General features: G+C 44.5%; 1 long non-coding RNA gene across 1 annotated transcript; it reads right to left on the bottom strand.

The window, feature by feature from the left end:
• Positions 1-706: 706 nt before the first annotated feature.
• On the bottom strand, positions 707-14,226 carry LOC118984950 (uncharacterized). The gene is made up of 4 exons (XR_005066019.1): positions 13,841-14,226; positions 2,586-2,691; positions 2,379-2,458; positions 707-1,144 (listed from the first exon to the last, which is right to left on the bottom strand). It is a non-coding gene; the product is annotated as an uncharacterized LOC118984950 (long non-coding RNA).
• Between the last annotated feature and the right edge of the window lie 3,405 nt (positions 14,227-17,631).

Here is a 17,631-nt window from a genome sequence, read left to right as displayed (position 1 = left end):
ATTTTATCAATTTATAATACCACTAGTGTGATATGATATGTGTCTCCTTACCCTCATCAACCCTCGATCTCTTCTGTTATTTTTGCCAGTCTGATCATTATTCTCATTTGAATTTCCCCACGATTAGTAATGTTAAACATCTTTTCATGTGATTATTGGCCATTCGAACTGCCTGTTCATAATTTGTCAATTTTTCCATTGAGTTGTCTTTTTCTTATTGACTTGTTTAAATTATTTATATATCCTGGTTAATAATCTTTTAAAACTTGAATATATTGTAAATATTGGAACAAGCTCTGTAAACTTCAAAGCAGCATTTTAAGAGTTGTTTTTTATTAGTGTTCATTTTACCCTTACATATGTCTTATCACCTAAACCAGAGCCCCCAGAGAACAGAGAATGTGGCTTCCTTATGTTTATTTATCCAGAGTGAGTGTTAATAGGAAGCAGCCTGGAATTATGGGGGAAAATTATGGCTTTAAAAATAGAAATGCCTCAATACTGCCTCTGTCACTGAGTAGCTATGTGAGCTTATTCAAGGTACTTAATCTCTCCAAGTCTGCTTTTTCTTTTTCTGTTCTGAAACGAGAAGACTGTCTCACAGGGATTTCGTGAAGAATCGTGTAAGATAATGTATGCAAAAATGCTTACTATGGGATGTGGTAAATATTTGTTTGTGGTTAATTTAATTCCTCAATGTCTGAATAATAGCTTTGATTTATCAAATGTTTCTTATGTGCCAGATATTACACAAACAGATACCCTCTGTTGTATTTCATCCTTCTTTACAGCTGAAGAATCCCATACTAAGAAAGATTAAATAATTTAGACAGTTAGACAGCTTATAAGTGGTGGCATGAAGCCGCAAACGCTAATCCAGCTTATTCTTGTCCCAAATGTATTCATTTATCCAATAACATTTATGGAATGTCTGCTATGTTCCAGGTACCTGACTAGGCACTGGGCTACATTAGTTGGAGCTCCCACCTACAGGGAGCTTACATCCTGCTCCCTGGACCAAAACAGAAAGCAAACAGGCAAATAAGTTGTGGTATGCTATAAAACAAATACACAGCTAAAAGCTCGGAGGTTCTCCTTCAGGGAGGTGATCAAGGAAGGCTTTTCAAGGAGATGACACTAGAGCCTAAATAAAACAGACGAAAAATAGCAAATGGATCATTTGCAGGGTAAAAGCATTTCTAGCAGAGGCAACAATAGTCAAGCCCAGCTCCAGTCTACACCGTCAACTAAACTGAAACTATTCTCTTATTCCACATACACTGTTTGTAGCTCCTGCTCACTCCTTTCAGACCAACCCACGGCAAGGGAGAAGAAAATGTGATCCTCAAGCAGCTGGGAAAGCCATCGCCCTACCCTAGACCCAGATCACCCCCAGCTGGGCAGTAGCCACCTGGACATCTTCCAGATGTAGGCCTCCTTCCTACCAACTTCCCTTCCACGTCACTGTTCCATCTCCCAGGCCCGAAGCCTATGAACTCAGCCAGATACGTTTGGCTTTGTTTCCCAGGTAAAAACTTTTCACCCTAGCCTTCCCCATACCATCAACAGGCTGGACATTTGCAGATTGGCCTGTGTGTGTATGAGCTGAGAACCCCAGAGGATTGATTTAAGCCTGGCAGGCTGCCAGGTTTTCATTAAACCCCTTGTAAACCCACACTGCAGCTCCACAGAGCCACATCTGCCGAGGAAGCCATCTGTGATTTGTATCGTTGGGCTCCAACCAACCGCCAGCAGTGTGAAAAACTCTCTCCTCTCTGCTCAGCAGTGAACTGGAAAAGCAACATTAGTAATCACTTCTGCAGGCTCCATAATGACATAATGGGCATTGGCTTAGGTCTTAACCACAGAGGATGGTTCCTGCCGACAATCAGGGTGGATCCAAGTTGTCCTAAAAGTTATAGGTCATCATTCATGCCCACCTCTTTACCTTAGAGGATATAGATAAAGAATTTGCACTTTTTGACACATGGAGGAAAAAGTAATGAATGTTTAATGAGTGTCTCCTAAGTATCAAGTACTTTATAACCATGCCACCCTTAAAAAGCAAGCGTTAACATACTCGTCTTACAGATGAAAAAACTGAGGTCAGAGAGGTTAGATAGTGAACACAAAGCCACAAAGAGAGGTAAGTGACATGGCTGAAAGTAAAACCGGTACCTTGTGAACTCCAAAGTCTGTGAGCTTGCTGCAGCCCCAGAAGGAGAACTCTGAAGATGGCATGCAAACCAAGTATTTAAAGGTTCATTTGATTTTTCTCAGACACAGTTCAAGAGTTCAAAAAATTAAATGGGGTGGAGCAAGGAGGACACGTCTACTTTATAGACCTAAATAATGGAATCTGCACATGGGTTACTTACATGCTACTCCCTTTGAATTGAATGAACTGGAAGGGGCTCTCCTTCCTTACTTCTTTCTTATTCCTCCCCTCAAGCTCAACCTACCCTGCCAAAAAAAAAGAGAGAGAGAGATTCAGCCTGTTCCTGATGCCTAGACCCACATCCCAAAATAGAAACATCCAGCCGGTGTTCATTTCACAAAGCACACCTTCCAAAAGTTGAGCTCACCCGTGTGTGCTGCTGCAGCCTTTTGGTGGTCTCCTGCAGTGTCAAAGCCAAAGTCCTTTTCCCTCTGAATCTGCAGGTATGAAGTTTTCTTCAGATCGTTCTGGTGCTGTACAGGACAAAGAGACAGGTTCCTTTCAGGGGGAGTTTGGCAGGGGGGTCGGGGGGGGGGGGGCAACAGCTCTCATCAGCAAGCAGACTTGCAGACTGAGAAGCAGANGGCAGGGGGGGGGGGGGGGGGGGGGCAACAGCTCTCATCAGCAAGCAGACTTGCAGACTGAGAAGCAGAGAGTGGTAGTAAAAGGGCCTGTGTTTTAGGACCAAACCGGCTAAGGTCTGAATCTTGGCTGACACCTCATCGTGGTGTGATCTCAGACAAATGTTTACCTTTTGAGCATCTTTGTTTGTCCAATGGATCTAATGATCCCTACCAAACAGGGTGACTATAAGAGATCGAGAAGACAATACATCCAAACACAGGCCCATGGTAGAGTTCAGTAAAAGTTAATTGGCTTTCCTGATTGTCCACATTTGTCTCCGACTTGGCTAAAGCTTCAAAGAAAGACTCCAAAAAATGTTGAGTTGATAGTTTTCTTTTGGAGGAATAGTTTGATATTTCAGATGTTCTTGGGTCATCCAGGAGTTTAACTTTCAGCAGCTTTCCCTCATATAAACTCCTAGAAATAATTCCCTGATCTATGTCCCACTGAAGCCAAAGAGCGCCTGGACAGAGAGAACCAAATCATGTTTAAATGGCTTAGTGGAACTCACCCTCCTTCTGCCGACTGCCAGGTTAGCCAAAGTTTGCAGTTTTTGAAAAAAAGGGAGATGGGGGGAAGAAAAGTGCTGACAGTAAAGAAAAACTGCCCCTGTGAGAGAGTTTTAGGCTTGACAACGATGCGCTAAATATAATCATCGTGTACATATTCACCGTGTAGGCGTTACAAAACAAAGCCAGTTGGATTTCGGGCACTATCACTTGAGCAAATTGCTCGATGCCTCTGAACTTGAATTTCCTCTGTTCTAAAGTGGAGACTAGAGATGAGAATAAGGAATATACCTTTCAAGATGATTAAGGAGATTACGCACTAAATCCATGTAGCTATGAGGCCCAGTGCCTAGGAGAGAGCAGGTGCTTAATAAATAGCTGTTTCATTGCTTACAAAACACTCTTTTGATATCCACAACAACCCTGTAAGGTAAGAATCACTGATCCCATTTTCTAAGATGAGGAAATGGAGAACTGGGAGGAAAAAAACATGTTTAAGATCCCACAGCCCTGGTTTGGCTTGCGGTGGGAGGACCTGCTCTCAGATTTATTTGGCTGCAAAGCCTTTTTTCCTTCTAGCGCGCGCGCACACACACACATGCTTCTGCCACACGGGTCCTACCGAAGCAGAGAGGGGAAGGGGATTTCAAGCACGCTTTGTCTCCATTAGAGCTGCTGCCTCTCCTCTGGCTCATTTGTTCCATCTCTACGGTCCTGGCTGAGGTCTCCATTCTGCCGCCAACCTCCCCCTGCCCCACCTCTGCCGCCAACTGAAGCTCCCACACAGCCAAAAAGGCAGTGGAGAAACCGCATCCTCTTCCCTCCCCACCATGTGCCTTTGAAGTGAGCCTGCCATCTGACCGGCTCCTGCTCAGGCTACAAAGCCCAGACTCCTTTCCTACCTGGAGCCCTGGGTTCCCCCTGTGGTTCAGTGCAGACACTAGAAGTGTTTGCCTGATTTTTCGCAGTACTTAATTTCCATCCAGTCTGAGTTCACTAAGCACCTACTCTGTGCCAGACACTAGGCTCGGCTCTGGAAAGAGAGAAATGAGTAAAACATAGGCTCTGCCTTCACAGAACCCATGGAACATGAGAGAAGCCAATTTGGTTCAGCTTAATAAATAATTGCTGAGCACCCACTGTACGCCAGAACCTGTGCTGGACCCAAGGGAATACAAAGACAAATAAGATGTCAGGCCCCTGGAAGAGTTTACAGTCAGTGGAGACTCCTAATTAGCATTCTGATACCTACCGTGTGCCCGCTGCTTACTATGGCTCCCATATTGTGCTTTACACAGTCTCTCCAGTCCTCAAAATAAAATAACATTTTGAGATAGATGTTTGAAAGGACAGAAAAGTTTCTCTGTGCAAAAGCAATCACAATGATGAAGAGTCTAGAATTCAGGTCTGCTTTTCGTCTCAAAAGTTGCTGGGGTTTTTTGGCAGGGTTGTGGCAGACCCGTTGTTCCTATTATTAACTCACATTTGAATGCTGTGTGTGGATTTTCCAGAGCATATTCCCTCTATTATCTCATCTGAGCGTCAGGATCCCTGTGTGAGTAGCACACAGCTTTCCGTGAGGCTCAGAGGTGGTCACATGTCACGGGAAAGAGGACTGGCCAGTACCGAGACCAGCAGTGCCCCTTCATCCTCACGAACCCTGGAGGGGAGCTGACCTACTTCCCTCTCTTCATTTTCTGTTTGAGGAAACCGAGGCTTAGAGCACGTTTCCCAAGCGCACAGAACTAGCCTAGAGAAACCCTGGGCTCGAGCCCAAGTCCTGCTGCAGCCAGCACCTCTGACAGCCAGGTCCGTCCTCACGACAAGCCAGTGCTCTCGTCGCAGACCTGAGGCAGCCTGGCCTACCCAGCTGAGAGGTGCGAGCGGCTTCAGAGAAGCTCAGCACAAGCTTGTTCCCACAGCCATGTGACTCTGGGACACCCATGAAAGGTTTCTGGACCTCAGTTCCTCATTGCTCAAGAGGCGGTGCTAACCTGGACTGCCCGTTTCACGGGCTTCTCTGAGGGTCTGCTGACACGTGAACTGGACACAAGGAAGGCTTTGGAGAAGTCACAAGTGTTCGGGACTGTCCTTCAGAAAGGTCCTGTGCTGACTTGTTACCATAGAGTCAGAAGCCCAGGAGACAAAAAGCAGACAGGCCATGATCCCCTCTAGGAGCCTTGCTCTGGAACCAGGACCTGTCCCTCCAAGGGGCCAAGAGAGGCCCATCACCCACAGAGCCAGACCCCCACCCTGGTGATTTATCTGTCTTTGCTTCTTCAGCCGGGCTCAACTTGCAGACATGGGGCGGGGGATGGGCTATTACATAAACAGACGGGTCTGGTCACAGGGTGACAGTGTCCATGCCCAGAACCCACTTTGTTTTAATGAATGACACCAAACACTTAGGCCATAAACTCTTCAGATTGCTGTGTCTGGCAGTAATTACATGCCTCCCATTAATAAATCCTATTTTTGAGTGGTTTACTGCACCCCTTTCTTCAAACACTGCAGGCTGAAACCTGTCAGATGGAGCCACAGGCGGACTTGTGAAGACAAGGCGAATAAAACGGGCGGCTTTCTGGGCATGAAAGGGCAACAGCCACGGGCGCCGAGAGTACCACGGGCTGTGCCCCACACCCAGTGCCGAGGAGAAGGAAGGCTTGTGAGTCTCACCCCCACGTTCAATCAGTCTCTGATTCCTGTACATTTTGACATCCAAATTGCAGTTGAAACCATCGGCCCCACCTGGAATACAGCGACAGTCAGTCATCTTGTCGTTGTCTAGCCCCTCTTCCACATGCTGCCAGGGTGATTGTCCCAACGTACAAGTCTGACCACTCACTCTCCTGTTTAAAACTCCACAGTGCTCCACCACACTCCGGGAGAAAGGCCACGCCTCTCCAATCGGGCCCTTCAGGGTTGGAATCCAGCTAGTGCCCAAGCTCATTTCCCAGAAAGGATCCTTTCCAGTATGCTCTATTCCAGTGGTCCTCAAAGCATGGTTTTTGGACCAGAAGCATCAGCATATCACCCAGGGACTTCTGAGAAATGCAGATTCTCAGGCCCCATTCAGAACTACTTATTCAGAAACTCTGAGATAGGATTTAGTGATTTGTGTTTTTCCTTTGAACAAACCCTCCAGATAATTTTGATCCATGTTACCATTGAAAAACACCTCTTTACCCACTGTTTCTTAAACATTTTCTTCTTTTTAAGTATATTTTATTGATCATGCTATTATAGTTGTGCAAATTTTTTTCTCCCCCCTCTACCTGCACCATCCCCCTCTTCAGCATCCTCCCCCCTCCTTAGTTCACATTCACGTGTTGTACATATAAGTTCTTCGACTTCTTTGTTTCCTATACCATTTTAACCTCCCCCATTTTATACCGATCAGTTCTGCTTCTCATTCCTTGTACCTTTCCCCTTCCATCCTCCCCCTCCCACTGATAACCCTCCTTGTGATCTTCATTTCTGTGATTCTTCTCCTGTTCCTATTGTTTGCTTAGTTGTTGTTTTTTTTTTTAAGTTCAGTTGTTGATAGTTTTGAGTTTGTTGTCATTTTACTGTTCATAGTTTTGATCTTTTACTTCTTAGATGAGACCCTGTAACAATTCATATAATAAGAGCTCAGTAATGATGAACTGCTTTAACTTCACCTTATCTGGGAAGCACTTTACCTGCCCTTCCATTCTACATGACTTCTTTGCTGGATAAAGTCATCTTGGATGTAGGTCCTGCCTTTCATGACTTGGAATACTTCATTCCAGCCCCTTCTTGCCTGTAAGTTTTTTTTAAGAAATCATTTCTTAAATGATTTCTAAGACTATTTTCTAAGACAGTTTTTTAAGACTGATTGTCTTACGGGCACTCCTTTGTAGGTAACTGTCTCCTTTCCTCTTGCTGCTTTTAAGATACTCTCCTTATCTTTGATCTTGGGTAACTTTATTATGATGCGTCTTAGTGTGTTCCTCCTTGAGTCCAATTTCTTTGGGACTCTCTAAGCTTCCAAGACTTCCTCAAAGTCCGTTTCCTTTGCGAGATTGGGGAATTTTTCCTTAATTATGTTTTCGAGTAAGTTTTCAATTTCTTGCTCTTCCTCTTTTCCTTCTGGCACCCCTATAATTCGGATGTTGGAGCACCTAAAGTTGTCTCAGAGGTTCCTAAGTCTCTCCTCATTTTTCGAATTCTTGCTCTTCATTCTGTTCCAATTGAATATTTATTTCTTCCTTTTGTTCCAAATCATTGATTTGAGCCCCAGTTTCCTTCCCTTCTCTGTTGGTTCCCTATATATTTTCTTTTATTTCGCTTTGTATAGCCTTCATTTCTTCCTTTGTTTTGTGACCGAACTCAATCATTTCTGTGAGCATCCTGATTACCAGTGTTTTGAACTCCGCATCTGACAGTTTGCCTATCTCCTCATCACTTAGCTCTTTCTCTGGAGTTTTGATTCATTCTTTCATCTGGGCCGTATTTCTTGGTCTCAGTGCACCTGTTACAGAGTACGGGGCAGAACCTTAGGTATTTGCCAGGGCAGGGCAACGCTCTTTGCTACATCTGGCGCTGTCTGTGGGGGAGGGGGCAGGGAGGGGGCAGGAACTCCACTCTAGCCCCACTCGCTTCCCACAAGTGGTTTGTACCCTTTCAGGTGCTGATTTCCAGGTGGGTGGGTTTGTGTACATTCTAGGGTTCTATGGGCCTTAGCTAGAGGTTTTGAGTTCTTAGTTCCCTGGTCAGCCAGCCCCTGCCTTGCCCACATGGTCTGCAGCCTTTCAGCAGTTCCTCTCTGTCCAGCTGCCCGTCTCTGCTCCTCTTTCTGGTATAGATGAATGTTTCTTTAACTCCTTGGTTGTCAGAGTTCCATGCAGTTTGATTTTCTGGCAGTTCTACTTATCTACTGTTTTTAAATTGATTGTTATCCTATCCTTCTTTTGGTTGTGCAAGGAAGTGAGGTGCTTCTACTTACACATCCATCTTGGCCAGAACCCTCTGTTTCTTATACTTTAATGTGGGCAGGAACCAACTAGAAATCTTGTGAAAATGGATTTTAGTTTAGTTGGTCCAGGGTAGAGCTCCACAGTCTGCTGATCCAGCAGGTTCCCAGGTGATGCCAACCCTGCTGATCCACACAGCAAAGCAGTAAGGCTCTGGACTTCAGTAAACGCCTCCTAATTTCTCAGCCACACATACTACTCCTTGCCTCTTGCCATTGTGAGTTCTGTTTCCTCTATCTTTCCTAGTTTTCTTTTCCTCCCTTTCTGACCTCCCTGACCCACCAAAGCAATTCTGCTCACTTATCAGAAGTCAACAAATAGAACCCCTGCATTCAGAAGATTTCCTTAACCACTCCTCAGGTAGGTGAAAGCTCTCCTTTCCCCATGTTCCCACAAGACTCTGAAAACACATACTGCATCAGAGCATTGATCGCACCATTCTGTCTGTCTGTCTGCACTTCCCTACCCACAAGAAATACTTCAGGAGCAGGACTTCTTTCATCTCTATGACCACAGCACAAACACAATGCCTGACACATAGCAGGAGAATAACGGATAGAGTGGATGAATGAGTGAATAAATGAATCCTTAACCACCAGTCCTACCACTGGGTAGAGCAATAAACAAAGTATTGGGGAGCATTGGCTCCTCGCTACTCTACCCACCAGGGGATCTGTGCTAATTGCTAAGGGTTTTTTTAAAGCAGGTAATAGCAAACTCTGCTTTCCAAACCAAACTGACTGCCTCACCCTAAAAGACAAAACTCAGAGGGATGATCTTCCTGAACCCAGGAGGCCCAGAGAAAATCTCAGGGGGAATATTCAAACAGGAGGTATGTGGATAGGGATTTTCTCAGAGAGGAAGGCTCCACACAGGAAAATGTCACCAAACATGCATTTCCTCCACACTCATCCACCCCTTACTATGTGACAAACACTTTTAAGAGGTGAGTATATGGGATGAATTAGATAGATTCCTCACTCCCAAAGAGCTTAGCTAGGTGTAGAAACAGACAAGCACAAGGCAGTGACAGGGGTTGTGGCTCATGTGTGCACAGGCCATGGAACAGATGCCCTTTGTTTGGACAGAGGAGATGGATACGCATCAAGAAGGAGATGATATCTGAGCTGCATTGAAGGATGAGTTCACTTTTTCAGGCAAAGCATAGGAAAGAAGGGGATTTCAGGCAGAGGCACAGAAGCAGGGGATAGGAAGACTGCTGCCTGGGGGGGAACTGCCAACACTCTGGTGTAGCAGGGCTAAGTGCGCTGGGGTGGGGATTGGTTTTAGGAAGTTGAGCAGAACCAGATGGGTCATTTAGCAAACATTTATCGAGCACTTAGCATGTACCAGGTACTAAGGTAGGCACTGTAGAGGCAGGCAACCATAAATAACATAGACATGGCTTCTGCTCTCCTGGGAGTTTACTGTTTATAGTTTAGCAGGAGTGGTGGGGCAAACACAGAGACACACGAATAAAATATCTGCATGCTGCAATGCACAATTAGCCAAGCCAGCAAAGAGTGAGAGCTTTCACTTCAGGTAAAATGTCAGGGAAGGACTCTCTGAGGAGCTGAACACAATCAGAGGAAGAGGAAGGGAAGGGCAGAGAGAAGAGAAGCCTGAACAGAGAGAGAAGATGAGGCAAAACTCCTGAGGTGGGAAGGAAAGTGGCACATTTAAGAAATCAAAAGTGGATGGAGTTAGTGATGGAAAAGACAGCAACACAATGGGGCAAGAAAGGATTGGGAAGGGAAATAAACCATACTGTCCAGGACTTGCAGGCATGCTGGGTGTTTGGAGGGCTCATAGCAGGAAGATGACATGACCTCATTTGTTTGGGGTGTTTTCTTTTCCTCTCTCTCTCTCTCTCTCTCTCTCTGCCAAAAAGATTCTAGTTCCTTCATAGAAAATGGACTGGGAGAAGACTGAAGACAGATCCTCACTGGAGGCTATGTAATTGCCCTGGGGAGAAAAAGCCAGAACCAATGAGATGGTGACAAGGATGGAAAATGCAGCCTCAGGGCTTGTCTCCCTTAGGAAAATTCGAGGCTAGGAGCTCCCAAACAGGAACCCTCTGTACTGAATGAGAATACTCAGCAAATTCTCTTTCAGGAGGTATCATTGAAAAGAGCACCTTTCTTTTTTGCATTATGCCTTCCATTTGCCAGAATTCTGGGCTGGGGAACCAGCCATTTGGCTCAAGCCATGAGGAAGCTCTACAGCAGCCATATTCCTGACCAACATGTGTACCGATGCTGGCAGACACTGAAAAAGGCAAAGCTAACTCACATAGTCTCCACCTTGCCACTACTGGGCTGCTGTATGGCAACCTGCCCAGCCAAGCCCCCATTGACTAAACTCCTGAAAAGGTGGGATCTGAAGAGTACTGGAGAAGCGGGTGGCTCCACAATCAGAATGGCAAGGTGCACGGAGCATGCATGCAGCTGTTTTCTTTCTTGGGCCCTCTAGAATGCCTGTCCCATGAAACATGCATTGTGGCATTCAGCAGCATTTTAAGAAGGGGAGTTTTGATTGTGAATTTTCAGATTTTTCAACAAATTCTAGCCTTTGATATAAGAGATCTGCAAGGATAATTTAACCTAACCTGCTTTTCAACAGATGGGCAAACTAAGATGCAAAGAATGACTTATCTGAAGTCATAAAGTTGTGGTTCTCTGTTGTTGTTTTTAAGCAAATGTGTAGCTGTAATGTTGGTCCTAATTTTCACTTCTGGGCCCTTTCTCCATGGATCCACACACACACTTCAGTGAATAACTTACTGAGGATTTACTGCCTACTGGGGTCTAATTCCCCATACCATAATAGAAATGAATTTTTAAAACACATGCAGTCTTATAATATGGAACACTTCTCTTGTTCTGAATCTTGAATGTAGTCATGACCTCCAGGATATTTTGAACTCCTGAGAGCAATGGAACTGTATCCTCTTTATCTCTACATATCCAGTCATGGAACGGGGCAGATGGTACTGTTTATCAATGAATGAAGGAAGGCATCCTGTGGTTGGTGGGGAATTATTCACAACTAAAAGGGGGCCCCCTGATGTCTGGTATAGATAGTTCCAAGCAGCTCTGCTTTCATCGTGGGTCTCTGAGATGCTGTGGGCAGTAAGTGGGTGGCAATGATTTTTTTCTTTTGCTGGTCAATTGCCTTTTCAGGTGGTCTTTATTAAGTCATCAATCTTTCAACCCTGACAGTCACTGTGACCCACTGTAGCTCAGGAAAGGAATCTTTCTTAATTACCAGCTCTTTCTTCCTCCCTTGAGATCCCTGAGTACTACACCAGGTGGAGCTGATGGATGTGTCATCTGGTTCTACCAGTGTGTGAAGTGTCATTTGCTCGCACCTGAGGGCATAGCCTGCTATCCCAGCCTAGTTAGAGGGGAGGCCCTGGCAAGCCATCCATATATTATGACTCCAGAAAAAGACCTCTTTGCTCGGCATTCGGAGTAGTGCTAACGGGTCAGACCCATGGAGTTTGGATTCCCATCTCTGTTACTCACTGGGAAGCAAATTGCTTAACTCCCCAAGCTCCAATTTCCTCCTCTGCAATGAGTCCCCCTCACTGTGCCACTTTGAAATGCTGGATGGCTTAGTCCTCAGGGACCTTTTATTTTCTCTCTATGCTCAGTTCCTTAACGATCTTACTCATGGTTTTTAAATACTATGTATATGCCAAAGATTCTTCAATGTTTCTCTGTCCAAGGCCTCTTCCCAAAACGCTAGACCCAACTATTTAAGTCCATACCTAACATCTCAACTAGACCATGTAATAGACATCTCAAAGTGATTTGCCTTAAACCAAACTCTCGATTCCTGCTCTGCTCTGACTTCCCCATTTTAGTAACTGGCAACTCCATTGTACGCATTTGGGTATGAGACTTTCAGGTCCTATTGCACTTTCACACCCACTTCCCCTCCATCAGCCAAGCCTGCTTGCTCCACCTTCGGCAGTTCTACCTCTTCTCACCACCTACCCCATTGCCCCCAAGATCCAGGCTTCCATCAGCCCGTGTTGGGTTATTGCTGAAGTTGCCTTCCAGCTGGATTTCCAGCTTCCACCCTTGCCCCTTTATAGATGTTTCTCACGCAGCAGCCATGGTGATACTTTATAAAATCAGATCAGGTATCAGTTGTCTATTCAAATTCTTCCATGGTTCCCTATTTCACTCGGTAGAAGCTAGTCCTTAGAACACCCTACCAGGCTCTAAACAGTTAGCACTTCTCTCCCCTATTCTCCGACCATGCTGTCTCTCATTCATGCCAGCGCAAGCAATCCTGCACACCCCTCCTCAATGTGCCTCCCACACGCGCTTTCCCACCTCTGAGCTCTCGCAGCCACGGCGCCCCTTGCCTGGAATGCATTTCCTATGGTTATCCACCCAGCTCACCCTCGCTTTTTTCAGGAAAGAATGAGGCTCCTCATTCATAAAATGGGCCTATGAAGAGATGTGCCCTTGCAACTGTAATTCTTTAATCACAGAAATAATGAGGTCAGCCCAATATGGACATTTCCATCACATCTTTGGAGAAAATCAACTAAAGTTGCACCAAAGTGATCACATGCATAGCACACACAAAAGATGTATCTCATAGGCCTACTTCCGAATCAAGGCAAGTTGTCCTCTCTCTGTCAATTAAAAGGACATGGCAGCAAATAGGATCTGGTTTAAAAAACAGACAGCAGAAATAACTGCAGCCAACTCTATCGCTTGGTCAGACATAATTCCCCTAAGAGGTTGAAGTTGTGACCCCAAGGTCGAAGGCCTCTTAAGTGAGTGTGAATAAGGGAATATAAACAAAGGCTAGATCAAAGGTATTTCAGTGATAAGAGAGAATGAAAGAGGAGGGATAGGTAGGAGCTAGAAATACCTTGTTGGAAGGATAAAAGCTCAAAGTAGATGCCATTACACAGAGGGGCGTGTGTGTGTGCGTGGTATACACGGTTAATACTTAAAAGAGAGAGATTCTGTAAGCATATTTCATAGAATGATAAAGAGCGTATCTCCGAATGGTGGCGATATGGATGGTTTTTCTTTTTAATCTTTCTTTCCTTTTCTTTTCTGCAACGAACGTACCCTACTTGTCTCATAAGGAAGGAGGAGAAGACAGCCGGCAGACAGCAGCCCTTCCTTTTCCTCCAACGGCAAGGCCCTGGCGGCACATGTTTCACTAGGGGCTCTGCCCTCGCCCTGTGTTGGCGAGGTCAGGGCAGGGCCTTTCTCCCGGTTTGCTAGGCTCTGGAGCTTCCTTCTTATGTGTCACTCTTCCTGACATGCAAGTTTTGCTTTGAAACGATTGCCTCCACACACACACACACACACACACATCATTAAAGAGGAACCACAAGTATCAATCCCACATGAAGAAAAATGATCAACCCCAATAATAATTAAAGACATGCAAATTTTAATTGAAGTGGTTGACCATATTTTCTCCAGTAAACCTACCAATAGTAATAATAATACCTAATGCTGACAAGTGTGTGGTGAAAGTGATAGCCTTCTACATTGTCAAGGGCACTGTGAATATGTCCAACCCTGTGGGAAAAGCAAATTGGCAATATGAGTTAAGATCCATGAAAATGGTCACTTTATCTCGTTCAGGAATTCAACACCAGGAAATGTATCTTTAAAACGTGACCAGAGGTGTTGTCAAAGATTCATGTCCCAAAAGGTTCATGTGAGCAGCCAAAAATAGCTTGATATAGCCATTCAGTAAAATATTAAGCCACCATTAAAATTACCATTATAAAGACAAACGGGAATGCACTCAGGATATCCATAAATGCACATTACTACAATACCTGCAAGCTGTGGATAAAATAGTCTAAAATATTCTAAAAGGAAACACCAACACACTCACCCTGTGTGACAATAGACAATAAATGCCTTTGTTGAATTTTTTATAACATGGGCACACTTTGTCAAGAATTTTTTAAAATCCATTCTAAAAGTACATAGGAATAGAGACATGCCTTTTTTGCACCTTAACCTCTCAGTGCCTCAGTTTCCCCATTTCCTAATGGTGTTGGAAATGATTTTCATCAGAGATGTGTTATGAATACAGGGCAAGTTAATATACTTGATACGTTAAATGTGTTAAGTCTGTAAAGTTCTTAGAATACATACTAAAGTTCTTAGTACCTGGTACTACTCAAGGGATGTTAATTATTGTTGTTTCTTTTCTAATTTGTTTCTACCTCTCCTCTCCAGTAATTCACACATTGTTCTAGGAAATTTCTCGACTTATTTCAGTCCTTCAAGCAACTCCTGACCCCATCTGCCTCCGGATTCCTATGTCTTACATGTCCTGACCACAATTTTCTAAACACAGAAGAACAGACAAAAGCAAACAAAAAGATAATTTGTTCACTTCTCACAAACCTCCAACCTCTTCTGGCTTAGAGACACTGCTCAAACTCTTTAAGTATATCATTCTGTGCTTCATGACTAACCTTTAGCTGCCTTATAGATCTTGCATTACAAACCCACAAAGCAGAACATTCCACTGTTAAAGATGACACTAATATTTCCTGCACACCTAGCGCCATCTGGGAACGGGCCATGCGCCGTCGACCTGTGTAGCTGCACTTGATGCTTGCAGCCCCCCAGCAGCGGTCAGTATTGCAGAAGAGCGAATGAGCCGAGGCAAGTGACTAGCCCAGAGTCGCACAGCTAGCAAATTAATAGAATAAGGATTTGAACTCCACTACCCCACAACAACCCTGGGCCATCCCCTTCTGTCTTCCTCCCAGCTTGCCTGCCTCATGAATATGCCTTCAAGTTCAGCCCTTCAAATTACCAGTCTGCAAACACACTGGGCTTTTTATCAGTGTTCACTCAGGTTATCGCTTCCTTCCTTAATGACCTATACACACAGCACAGGCCCCTATCTAATCCTTCATCTCTCTCCTGAGCGCTGCTCTCTTCCTTCTAAGACAATTTGAATTCTTCCTTTTGAACAAAGTCTTCCCTTATCCTGCTGTATTCATTGAACTTCCTGTATTCTAATAAACTGTTTACCTGCAGGAAGGTAAAATGGGCATAGGCATGGTCCCAGCTGCAGTGCACTTGCACAGCTAAAACTGAGGTGCCAATGACGGGCAGGAGAGATCAGGGAGTGTGGGAAGGGACAGGAAGGGGGGCAGAGTTGCCTGGGATGAGAATCATTTTATGGCAGCGACAGTAGGAACAAGTCCTGACTACATCTATTGTCCTAGATTAGTTACTTTTCTCTGGGCCGTCATCTCTTTTAATATAAAATGGTATTAATGAGCCGGATGTCTTCTAAGTATCCCAGTCCTCACCCTAAACTTAACATAGTATGCAGCACATAGTAAGTATTCAATAAATATTTGCTGTGTTGACCCCAAGAAGAAATATACCTGTCAAAAATAACTTATTGTGGTGAATGGGGCCCAAATTCATAACTAGAGTCCAGCAGCCATTATTTATAGGAGGCTTCTCACACATGCTGCATTTCAGGGAAAAGCCACAGATTAAGCTACCAAGCTTCCTGTGCTATATTCCAGCCTTCTGATCCAGCCCTTTTAAAGGAGTCCCTGGAATCTTCCTTCAACCTGCCCCAGCCAATCGGACATGCAGGGCTATATCTCCCATTTGTATCTTTACTGACCAATCAGAGTGACTCCATAATGATCAGTCAGGATGCGACACTCTGAACAATCAGGACAGTGCTATGTGGACTGATCAAACGGCAAATTTGCATACAAATGGACCAAACAGAGATCACCATGGCAAGTACTTTATATTCAAGGGGGCACCCAAAATGAAATTTATTTAAATATAAAAAGATTGGGTATTTATTCTTACATGTTTAAACTTCAGTCACCTTCAAAGCACTCTCCACTTGAGGCAATAACCTATTGAGACATTTTCAACTGCTTAAAACAGTTTTGGGGACTTCCAGCCAAGATGGAGGTACAGGGAGATACACTTTGCCTCCTTACACAATCAAAAGACAGACAACAACAAATTTAAAAACAAGACATAACCAGAACTGCCAGAAAATTATACTGTACAGAAGTCCAACAACCAAGGAGTTAAAGAAGAAACATTCACCCAGACCTGCAGGAGGGGCTGAGATGGGCAGACAGAGTGGAGGGGACTCACAGCAAGGCAGGGGCTAGAGGACCAGGGAAGGCAAGTGGTGGCTGGAAGAGTGGGTGGTCCCACATTTGCATTCAGATAAGCCAGGAAGAACAACTGGGGAGAGAAACAGACTGCATACCCAGGATTCCAGCACAGACAAATAAAGCCTCAAAACCTCTGACTGAAAACACCTGTGGGCGATGCTGTGGCAGGAGAAACTTCCAGCCTCACAGGAGAGTTTGCTGGAGAGACCCCCAGGGTCCTAGAACATACACAAAACCACCCACTCAGGAATGAGCACCAGAAGGGCCCAATTTGCTTGTTGGTAACAGAGGAAGTGACTGAAAGCCAGAGAGCTGAGCAAGCGGCACTGTTCCTTCTTGGAACCCTCCCCCACATGCAGCACCACAACACAGTGACGTGGGTTGCTCTGCCCTGGTGAATACCTAAGGCTCCACCCCTTACTATGTAACAGGCATACTGAAACAACAACAAAATAAAAATGGCCCAAATGAAAGAACAGATCAAAGCTCCAGAAAAATACAACTAAGCTATCAAGAAATAGCCAGCCTATCAGATGCAGAGTTCAAAACACTGGTAATCAGGATGCTCACAGAAATGGTTGAGTATGGTCATAAAATAGAGGAAAAAGTGAAGGCTATGCAAAGTGGAATAAAAAATATACAGGGAACTGACAGTGAAGGGAGGGAAACTGGGACTCAAATCAATGGTTTGGAGCAGAATAAAGAAATAAACATTCAATCAGAACAGAATGAAGAAACAGGAATTCAAAAAAATGAGGAGAGGCGCGGGAACCTCTGGGACAACTTTAAACATTCCAATGTGCGAATCATAGGGATGCCAGAAGGAGAAGAGGAAGAGCAACAAAAGGAAAACTTATTTGAACAAATAATGAAAGACAACTGCCCCATTATGGCAAAGGAAATAAACTTCCAGAAAGTCCAGGAAGATCAGAGAATCCCAAAGAAGCTGGACTCAAAGAGGAACATACCAAAGCACATCATCATTAAGTTACCCAAGATTAAAGATAAAGAGAGCATCTTAAAAGCAGCAAGAGGAAAGGAAGGAGTTACCTACAAAGGAGTTCCCATAAGACTATCAGCTGATTTCTCAAAAGAGACCTT

The sequence above is a fragment of the Sturnira hondurensis genome, unplaced genomic scaffold, assembly GCF_014824575.4.
Source record: "Sturnira hondurensis isolate 20B ecotype Veracruz unplaced genomic scaffold, ASM1482457v3 Scaffold0004068, whole genome shotgun sequence".
NCBI classification, from domain to species: domain Eukaryota; kingdom Metazoa; phylum Chordata; class Mammalia; order Chiroptera; family Phyllostomidae; genus Sturnira; species Sturnira hondurensis.
The sequence above is the reverse complement of the archived record's forward strand: the minus strand, read 5'-3'. Positions and strand labels throughout refer to the sequence as shown.